Raw genomic sequence first — 8,819 nt, forward strand, 5'->3', positions numbered from 1 at the left:
AGCATTTGAATTTCAGAAACATTCGTTTTAACATGTTAATTTCCTCTTGTAATACATAACATAAACTAGATGGTATTCATAGAATACTTACCCTGCGCAGTCAACTTGTTGTGAGCCAACTCTTCTTTTCTTGAACATTGTTTTTTCATTTATCCAATATGGCTGCCAGACCACGTGAGCGATGACATCATAAATTTATATTCTCCAATATAATTGTTGCATAGATCATGCTCAATACGTTTCAAACTGATCAGACTAATAGTATGGCAGATAGGTGCAAGAATTGTGCCTTTGATGGTACAAGCATGGCATTTGGCACACAGTCAGAGTATGTCCTCAGAAATATATTTGGCTATAGGGCCATCGCAGATTTATCCTTTTTCGAAAAATGGCCGCCATTGTTGTCACAGGATAAATCTGTGATGGCCCTATAGCCAAATATCTTCCTTAGGGCACACTCTAACTGTGTGCCATCTCTCGTGCTTGTCTCATCAAAGTCACAATTCTCCCAAATATTTCACCTACCTGCCGTACTATAAGCGTTGTCCCTGTCGAATTATGATGTCCTAATTATGGCACCAATGACGTCATCGTTAACAACACCTATTCCCCATTTGGAGTTCTTTACAATGAGCCATGTTTCAATATTTTCCATGCAGCGGTTTTGGAGATATAGAATGAATGAATGAATGATCGTTTTAAGGCCATTTTCCCCGCTAGAGCGGGGGTTAGCCTTTCGGGCCCCATGACAATCATGGTTCCCTGATTGAGGCAATGTTTTTATGGCTGGATGCCCTTCCTGCCGCCAACCCTTGGTCACGCTCTTTCGATGCGCAGGGATACGGTGTACCTATTCTAAATCGGGATACACACCGTGATCATTCATCCCAGCAAGCTGGTGCTCAATTTGCCGACCTCGGAAGGAAGACAGGCTGAGTCAACCCCCCTGGCGTTAATTCAGCGATCGACCGGGATTCGAACCCAGGATCCTAGGATCCCAAGCCGGCACCCTAACCGCTAAGCCAACACCAGGGTTTGGAGATAGAGGTGCAACATATTTCGGTTTTCAAGATGTTCGTTCCAAGATGGCGCCTGTACCACATGACCTATGACGTCATGAGTATCATTAAAATATTCTACATGAGGAGGGGTTCCTATGGGGAAAATTTCTTGCCCATCAGCCCAACAATTGCTGAGAAAGAAAATTCACAATGATCGATACGTGTTGTATTACTAGTACTCGACTGCAAAGCCGCAATGAGCCGGCAAAGCCAAAGCCCCTTGCGACTATTTTACCCATCACTATGGCATCAGTAGGTTAGGTAGTTGGTACTGTAGTAGGTATTTTAAAATTTTTAAATATTAAAAAATATTAAAATTTATAAAATTTCCTTCTTGATTAATTCGGTGAATTCCGTCTCAACTTAGGATATTTCCGGCCATGAAAAACTATCCCCTACGGCCGCGAGATTTCTAAAAAATAATTCTTCGTCAATTTTAGAATATTTGACGCCGTTTTCAGCGTCCGAAACGCGGTCATAAGCTTTTTTGAAATATTTTTTCGAATGCTCGAATCTCATTGGTTCCGGGAATTGGTGACGATTTTCGTTGAAGATAACCAGGGCCCGTGTGGGCCCGGGGAACGAGGTTGGGCTTAAAGTATTTTAATTACGAATTAGAGGTGCATAAGAATGTGAATCAAACAAAGACGGGTGAAACAAACTCCTATTGAACTTTTTCGCAATTTTTTTATGCATACTTCCGCATCCGGAAGATGGCGGCCTCCATTGAGTGATTTGGTTTTTGAAATATTTTTTCAAATGCTCGAATCTCATTGGTTCCGGTGTTTGGTGACGATTTTTGTTGAAGATAACCAGGCCCGTGCGGCCGAGGTTGGTCTTAAAGTATTATAATTACAAATTAGAGGTGCATAAGATTGTGAATCAAACAAAGACGGGCGAAACAAACTCCTATTGAACTTTTTCAATTTGTTATGCATACTTCCGCATCCGCAAGATGGCGGCCTCCATTGAGCGATTTGGTGCGTCAAAGCTTCGAAATTCTCAAGGGATCCAGCAAAATCTGGCTTTTCAACATAAAACGTACGCGTTCATTCACAACACCGGCTTCGCCGGCTATGACGTCATAACGAAGGCACCGATGACATCATTATTAACATCTTATTCCCCAAGGGGAGGACTTGACAATGAGCCATATTTCAATTTTTTCATGGGGCGGTTTTGGAGATATAGGGGTGCAACCTTTTTCGATTTTTTCCAAGATGGCGTCTGTACCACGTGACCTATGACGTTATAATTATCATTTAAAAAATTCTAAAGGAGGAGCCGCACATATTCTGAAAATTTCGTGTCCATCGGACAAACAGTTGAACAGGATTTTTTGTTTTATTCACACTGATCAGATCAAGCATTGTACTTGTCGAATTATGACGTCATAATTAAGGCACCGAGGACATCACCATCAGCATATCTTATTCCCCATGGTGAGTACCTGACAATGAGCCATGTTTCAATTTTGTCCATTGAGCGGTTTGGTAGTTAGAGGTGTAACGTTTTTCCATGATGGCGTCTGTACCACGTGACCTATGACGTCATAATTATGACTAAAAAATTATACAGGCGGAGGCGCTTCTTTGGTAAAATTTCGTTCTCGCTGGAAATTCTACTAGCTGGATCCGGATCCGGATCTTCACCAAAATTGAATCGATTCTTCACTGTCAGACACAAAACCTGTCCAACAAGTTTCGTCCAAATCCGCCCATAACCTTTTGAGATATCCTGCTATATGTTGGTTTTAGCCCCATCTCTCAATGGTGAAGAATCACTTAAAAAATTAAATAATTCTCATGTCCAAATCCATATTCATATCTTCACCAAAATCGAATCAATACTTCTTTGTCACACACACACACACACACACACACACACACACACACACACACACACACACACACACACACACACACACACACACACACACACACAACCTGTCCACCAAGTTTCGTCCAAATCCATCCATAACTTTTTGAGATATCCTGCTAAGTATAGTTTTTGGCACAGTCTCCCAATGGTGAAGAATCACTTTAAAATTCTAGTAGCAGGATCCGAATACAGATCTTCACCAAAATCGAATCATTTCGTCCTTGTCACATACGCTTCTATACTAAATATAGCATACTAAATGTAGCATACTAAATACTAAATACAGCATACTAAATGTAGCATACTGTAGCATACTAAATGTAGTTGTACTAAAATGTAAACATAAAAATGTAGCATACTAAATACATAGCATACTAAATAGCCATTATCACATACTAAATCTGCCAAATTTCGTCCGAATCCGTCTCCAAATTTTTTAGATATCCTGTTCACAGACAAAGAGACAAACAAACAGACAGAGATGAAAACATAACCTCCATCCACCTACGGTGGAGAAGGTAAAAATTAACTGTGTTCATCGACAAAAGGAATATTGTTCTCCACAAAAGGGTAATTGTGTTCATCATCACCCAATCAGCAAACAGTAAATCATCGCTTGGTTATTATTTACAAAACAATGAAACACACCTGGACGAGGATGCACAACTCATGTTCTATTGGTGGATAAAATGACGTTTTAAAATCCTATTATTACTCATTTATTGTGTTGTTGGCAGAATGGTGGCTGGGATGACACCGTCTATAATTATCCTACTATTAATTTGCAATTGGTCACTCGCTTTGACACCATTACGAATTTTTATTTCTGACCCTCGACTAAAAATTACAAATATTGAACGAACTGTTTCACATGGAGCACCTCACCACCATTAGAGTATTTAAATTGCACCAAATGGGAGAGTCCCTTTTACCTTGTGTGTGTCTGCAGGAATGGACTAAGCTCTGGAGGAGTGGTGACTGCGGCCCCCCTGAGGTAACTTGTCTCTGGCAGCCGGTGGTGTCTGGAATTGGAAATCCGTTGGAGGGGTGGTCTGTTGGGAGACCAGTGAGTATGGAGACCCCTGGCGACCCAGAAGAGGCTATGAGAGCCTGAGGCCAAGGGAGCCTGGATGTTGCGGAAACTCTCCCTGGCAGGACGTACAGCTAAGGAGCTGTTTGGCTGTCAGGGACTGAGAGGAGGCTGTGTTACGATTGTGGGGTAAACGATGAAATACCTTAGTCGAGATAGAATCGTGTCGATTAGCATGCTCCAAGTGTTGCGAAGAAGCCATTTCAATGTATGTAAGTAGGCCATCTGTCCGGGTAAGAGCGTTTGCATGTCGCCATAAGGGGTGTGGCTTTGTGCTAATTATTTCTGGGGCTTAAATATTACTTCCCCAGTGTGTAATTTGCCTCCTGTGGTCTTCCCTTCGGTTTTATTACATTCGGCCAGCCAGGAAATTGAGGGCTCAGTAAAACAACTATAACAAATGGCTCATTCGCTCAGCGCCGCCAAGGCAGACAGAAGCAGCATTTTCACGTAAGTCCCACCTCGCGCTCGCAGATGTCATCCGAACATTCCGGAGCAAAGATTGGACTCCACCCCCTGATGACTCGTGACGTTTTTTGTGAAGTTTCAATGGAGTTGTGGTTGTTGGAGGTTTGTGGTTGTTTGTCCCCAGCCTTCGTGGTTGGTGGAGGCACGATGGGATGATTGAGAAAGAGCTCGGTGATTGGACAGAGTGTGACGTCAGCGTGGAACATTCGAGAGCTAAAGGAAAGAAAAGCTGTCTCGCCATCTTGGTCTCTTCCGTGCTGGTGTTCGTTGGAGACGGTCGCATTTCCCTTGTGTGCTGGCTTTCAAGAGAACGGCTGTGTTCGCATTTTCATCATTGTTCTGGCTTGGTCGTGGGCGGTGGCGCATCTTTGGCTCTTATGCGCTTATGGAAAGAGACTGAACGGGAGAGGCAGTCGGCATCGCGGGAGGGGCCTCACGTTGGGACGTCGGGGAGCCCGACTCCGCGCAATTTATTGGGCTTCCTGTGCAGTGGTTTGGAGGCGAGGAACGACGAGCAAGCCTTACCAGCCATTTGGGGACGCAAAACTGGGTACCGGCCGATAACCAAATCATTTTATTTTCATTATATTTTCCCCTTGTTTGTATATGAGTCTGAATGGAGACGTCCCTCATTTAGGAATTTTAGTTTACCTCACCTTTCGTTGTCTTTTGCATTACTGTAAATAAATTTATATTTGTTGAATTTTACTTTCTGTCATGGTTCATTTCTATTTTGTGGGTTCGGAATAACCCTGTGTGTTTCCAATCAGATAAGGCCTCGAACCTTGCCGCGCGCGTTAAAAGATAATCCAGCCAATTTCAAAGTACTCCTCTGAGTTAAAGCTCGTTCCGGCTATCCATCAGCTCGGTGATCTTAATCCCCGACGCGACAATATCATTGGTCACTGGTGTGGCAACCACATTGGATTGAAGGGAAATATTAAATAATTATATCTCTTAAGGGGGCATTATACCATTGAAGGCAAAAAAAACCCATTTTTTTACAAATATACAAATGCATCAATTAAAATGTTTGTTTCCTAGTATTGTATATATGTACCAAGTTTGAACGTAAATGGACTTGTCATAGAGAAGATATAAGCTGTAAAGTGGTAATTCATCATTTGTATGCATCTGGTTACCATGGTAACCATGCATAATATAATGCTATGTAATGTATACCAATGTAATGTTCATATATCAAGCAACATGTACATATGCATATAGTTTTGCATATTTTCAATCAAGACATTTTATCAAAAAGTGCATTACTGTGATTCAGTGTTGTTTTTACTGTGTTCAGTGTAATGGGGAGCTTATATCTTCTCTATGACAAGTCCATTTACGTTCAAACTTGGTACATATATACAATACTAGGAAACAAACATTTTAATTGATGCATTTGTATATTTGTAAAAAAATGTTTTTTTTTTGCCTTCAATGGTATAATGCCCCCTTAAACTGCTTTTTTTTTTTTTTTTTTTTTTTTTTGTATACAAGATCGAGGCTCGTGAAAGAGCGAACATTAATCACACAGAAAGACAAACCGACACATAAAACATATAACATAGGGAGCGGTAGACAAGATGGGGAGAGAGGGGGAAGGACACAAACACAACATTTGAGAGCAGGGACCGAGAGACATGGAGACATCGAGAGATCTGAGAGAGGGCGAGGGCTTTGGGGGGGGGGGGGGGGGCGTGGGAAGGGGGCAGTAGGAGAGGTATAAAACATATGGACACTGCCAGGACTTCCAGGGAAGAAGTTGGAATTTCAAACAAGGTGGATCTGGGGTGAATTAGCGGGGGTAGAAAAGATCAAGGTTTTGGATGGGGGAAGATAAGAGATGGTGGTGAACAGCTGTTTTAAAGACCTGGAGGGAGGAGTGGGATTGAAGGGAGTGAGGGAGTTTGTTCCAGAGGCGGGAGAAAAGAGGAATGAAAGAGTGAAGGTGAGCGGAGAGCCGAGATTTCGGCAGTTTAACCATCAGAGGGTTGCTGGCAGATCTTGTGCGACCTGTAGGAATATTTGGGGGACAGAGCACAGAGAGAGCTGGGGGTGCAAGGCCGGAGAGGAGTCGGTAGAAGACAGAAAGACCACCTACCTGCCTGCGGTGAGTGAGTGAAAGGCCCTCAGAGATAGCTTCATCGCGGGAGATTCCAATAATTCTGAAAGCTTTGGTTTCAACAGCGTGAAGCCGAGCTAGGTGTGAGGCAGGAGCACCGGCCCATAGGGGAGAACAGTATTCCATTGAGCTGCGGATGAAAGCCTTGTATGTGGTGAGGAGCTCAGGTGTGCCGAGGAAGGACTTCGCACGACGGAGGATGCCCAGTCGGCGACTGGCTTTGGAGGCCAGCTTGGAAATGTGGTTTTCCCAAGAAAGATCATGGCAGATAGTGAGACCCAAAATCTTGAGCGACAGAACTTCTTGGAGAGGATTGTTGAGAAAGTAGATGGGAGGGTTGTCCAGTCGATCTTTTCGGAGAGACATAGTAAGAGTGTGAGATTTGTCAGGATTGAAAGACATGTTCCACTTGTTTGACCAGTCTGTGATTTTGTCCAGGTCTTCAGAGAGTGAGGAGGCAGCAGACTGCCGATCTGAGGGAAGAGGAATGGAGCGGCAGAGAGTGGAGTCATCAGCAAAGAGATAGAGAGGATTTTCGAGAGAGTCAGAGAGATCATTGATGAAGACCAGAAAAAGCACGGGGCCCAGAACACTGCCTTGGGGAACTCCAGCCTGAACAGGAAGAGGAGATGAGAGAAACCCATTCAGGGCCACACGTTGACGACGACTAGAGAGGAAGTCCGCCAGCCATGCGTGGAGATTTCCATGGATACCAAAGGAGGAGAGTTTGGTGAGCAGAGCGGGGTGCCAGACCGTGTCGAAGGCACGTGATATGTCGAGGGAGACAGCTCTAATTTCCTGTTTGGCATTGAGGACCTCCATCCATTGTTGAGACAGCAGAAGCAGCATGTCCAGAGTAGAGTGACCTGGTCTGAAACCAAATTGATGATCAGAGATCAAGCCATTGGAGAAGAGGAAAGATTTCATATCAGAAGCAATGATGGATTCCATGACTTTGCTGATAATTGGGAGAAGGCTGATTGGTCTGTAGTTGCTAGGATCTGTTTTTGCACCTTTTTTGTGCAAAGCGGTGATGTTGGCTGATTTCCAAGCAGATGGCAGTTGACCTTGAGCAAAAGAGAGGGTGAAGAGAACAGAGAGAGGGTGAGATAGAGCAGCAGAGCAGGATTTTAGGACCCGTGGGCTGATGCCGTCGGGTCCAGTTGCAGAATCAGAGTCGAGGGTTGACAGAAACTTTTCCACCTTGTCAGGAGGAAAGGACACGGAGTCCAGGAGCAGCAGGGTACGACTGGGTATGGTAGGTACAGAGAGGGATGGGTTTGGGACACAAGATTTAGAGGCAAACACAGAGTTGAGGCATTCAGCTTTTTCACGTGCGGAGTCAGCTGTGTAGCCGTTTGAGGTAAGGGAGGGGATGGAGGGGGAACAAACACCAGAAACGGATTTGACCAGACGCCACCAGGATTTGGAAGAGGGAGACAGATAAGAGAGTTCGGTCTTGAGAACGGAGAGATATTGTTTCCTGGCTCTCCTGAGGGTGGACACACACTTGTTTCGGGCTTTGTGAAAGGAAATGAGATTTCCTTCCGTTGGATTTGCTTTCCAGGAGACGAAGGCAAGTTGTTTCTGGGCAACAGCCTCACCACAAGATTCCGTGTACCATGGACGGGAGGAAGGGTATGACAACTGAAGACGAGATGGGATAAATCTGTGCATGAGAGAGAGCAATTTACTTTGGAAGAATTCCCAGGATGAGTTGATGTCAGAGGTGGTAGAGATGGGAGACCAGTCCAGATGATTGATGGCTGCTTGAAGACCGTGCCAGTTGGCCTGAGTGAAATGCCAGACTCGTCGACGCTGAGCAGGCTCCCTGAGGATGGTCAGAGAGATGTCCACTTTAACAAGGACATGATCAGATGATCCGATCGGAGCAGAAGAAGAGCAGCAGACATTTTCAGGGAAGTTAGTCATAACCAAGTCCAGAAGAGAAGATGTTCCGTTGACTGAGATCCGGGTCGGGAAATTGACAGATTGTGTCAGTCCCAGTGAGTCGCAGAAGACCTTTGCTGAGGAGCCATGGCTGGTGAGAGAGGTACCCACACCCAGCCAACTGGCATGATGACAGTTGAAATCACCACATATGAGGAAGAGAGAGTTGGGATGAGTGGATAGAAGTTGGTCCATATCATCAGACAGCGAGATGTAGATGGAGTCATCACTGTTTGGTGGACGG

Source organism: Myxine glutinosa, chromosome 7 (assembly GCF_964187855.1).
Source record: "Myxine glutinosa chromosome 7, kmMyxGlut1.1, whole genome shotgun sequence".
In the NCBI taxonomy this organism is placed as follows: Eukaryota; Metazoa; Chordata; class Myxini; order Myxiniformes; family Myxinidae; genus Myxine; species Myxine glutinosa.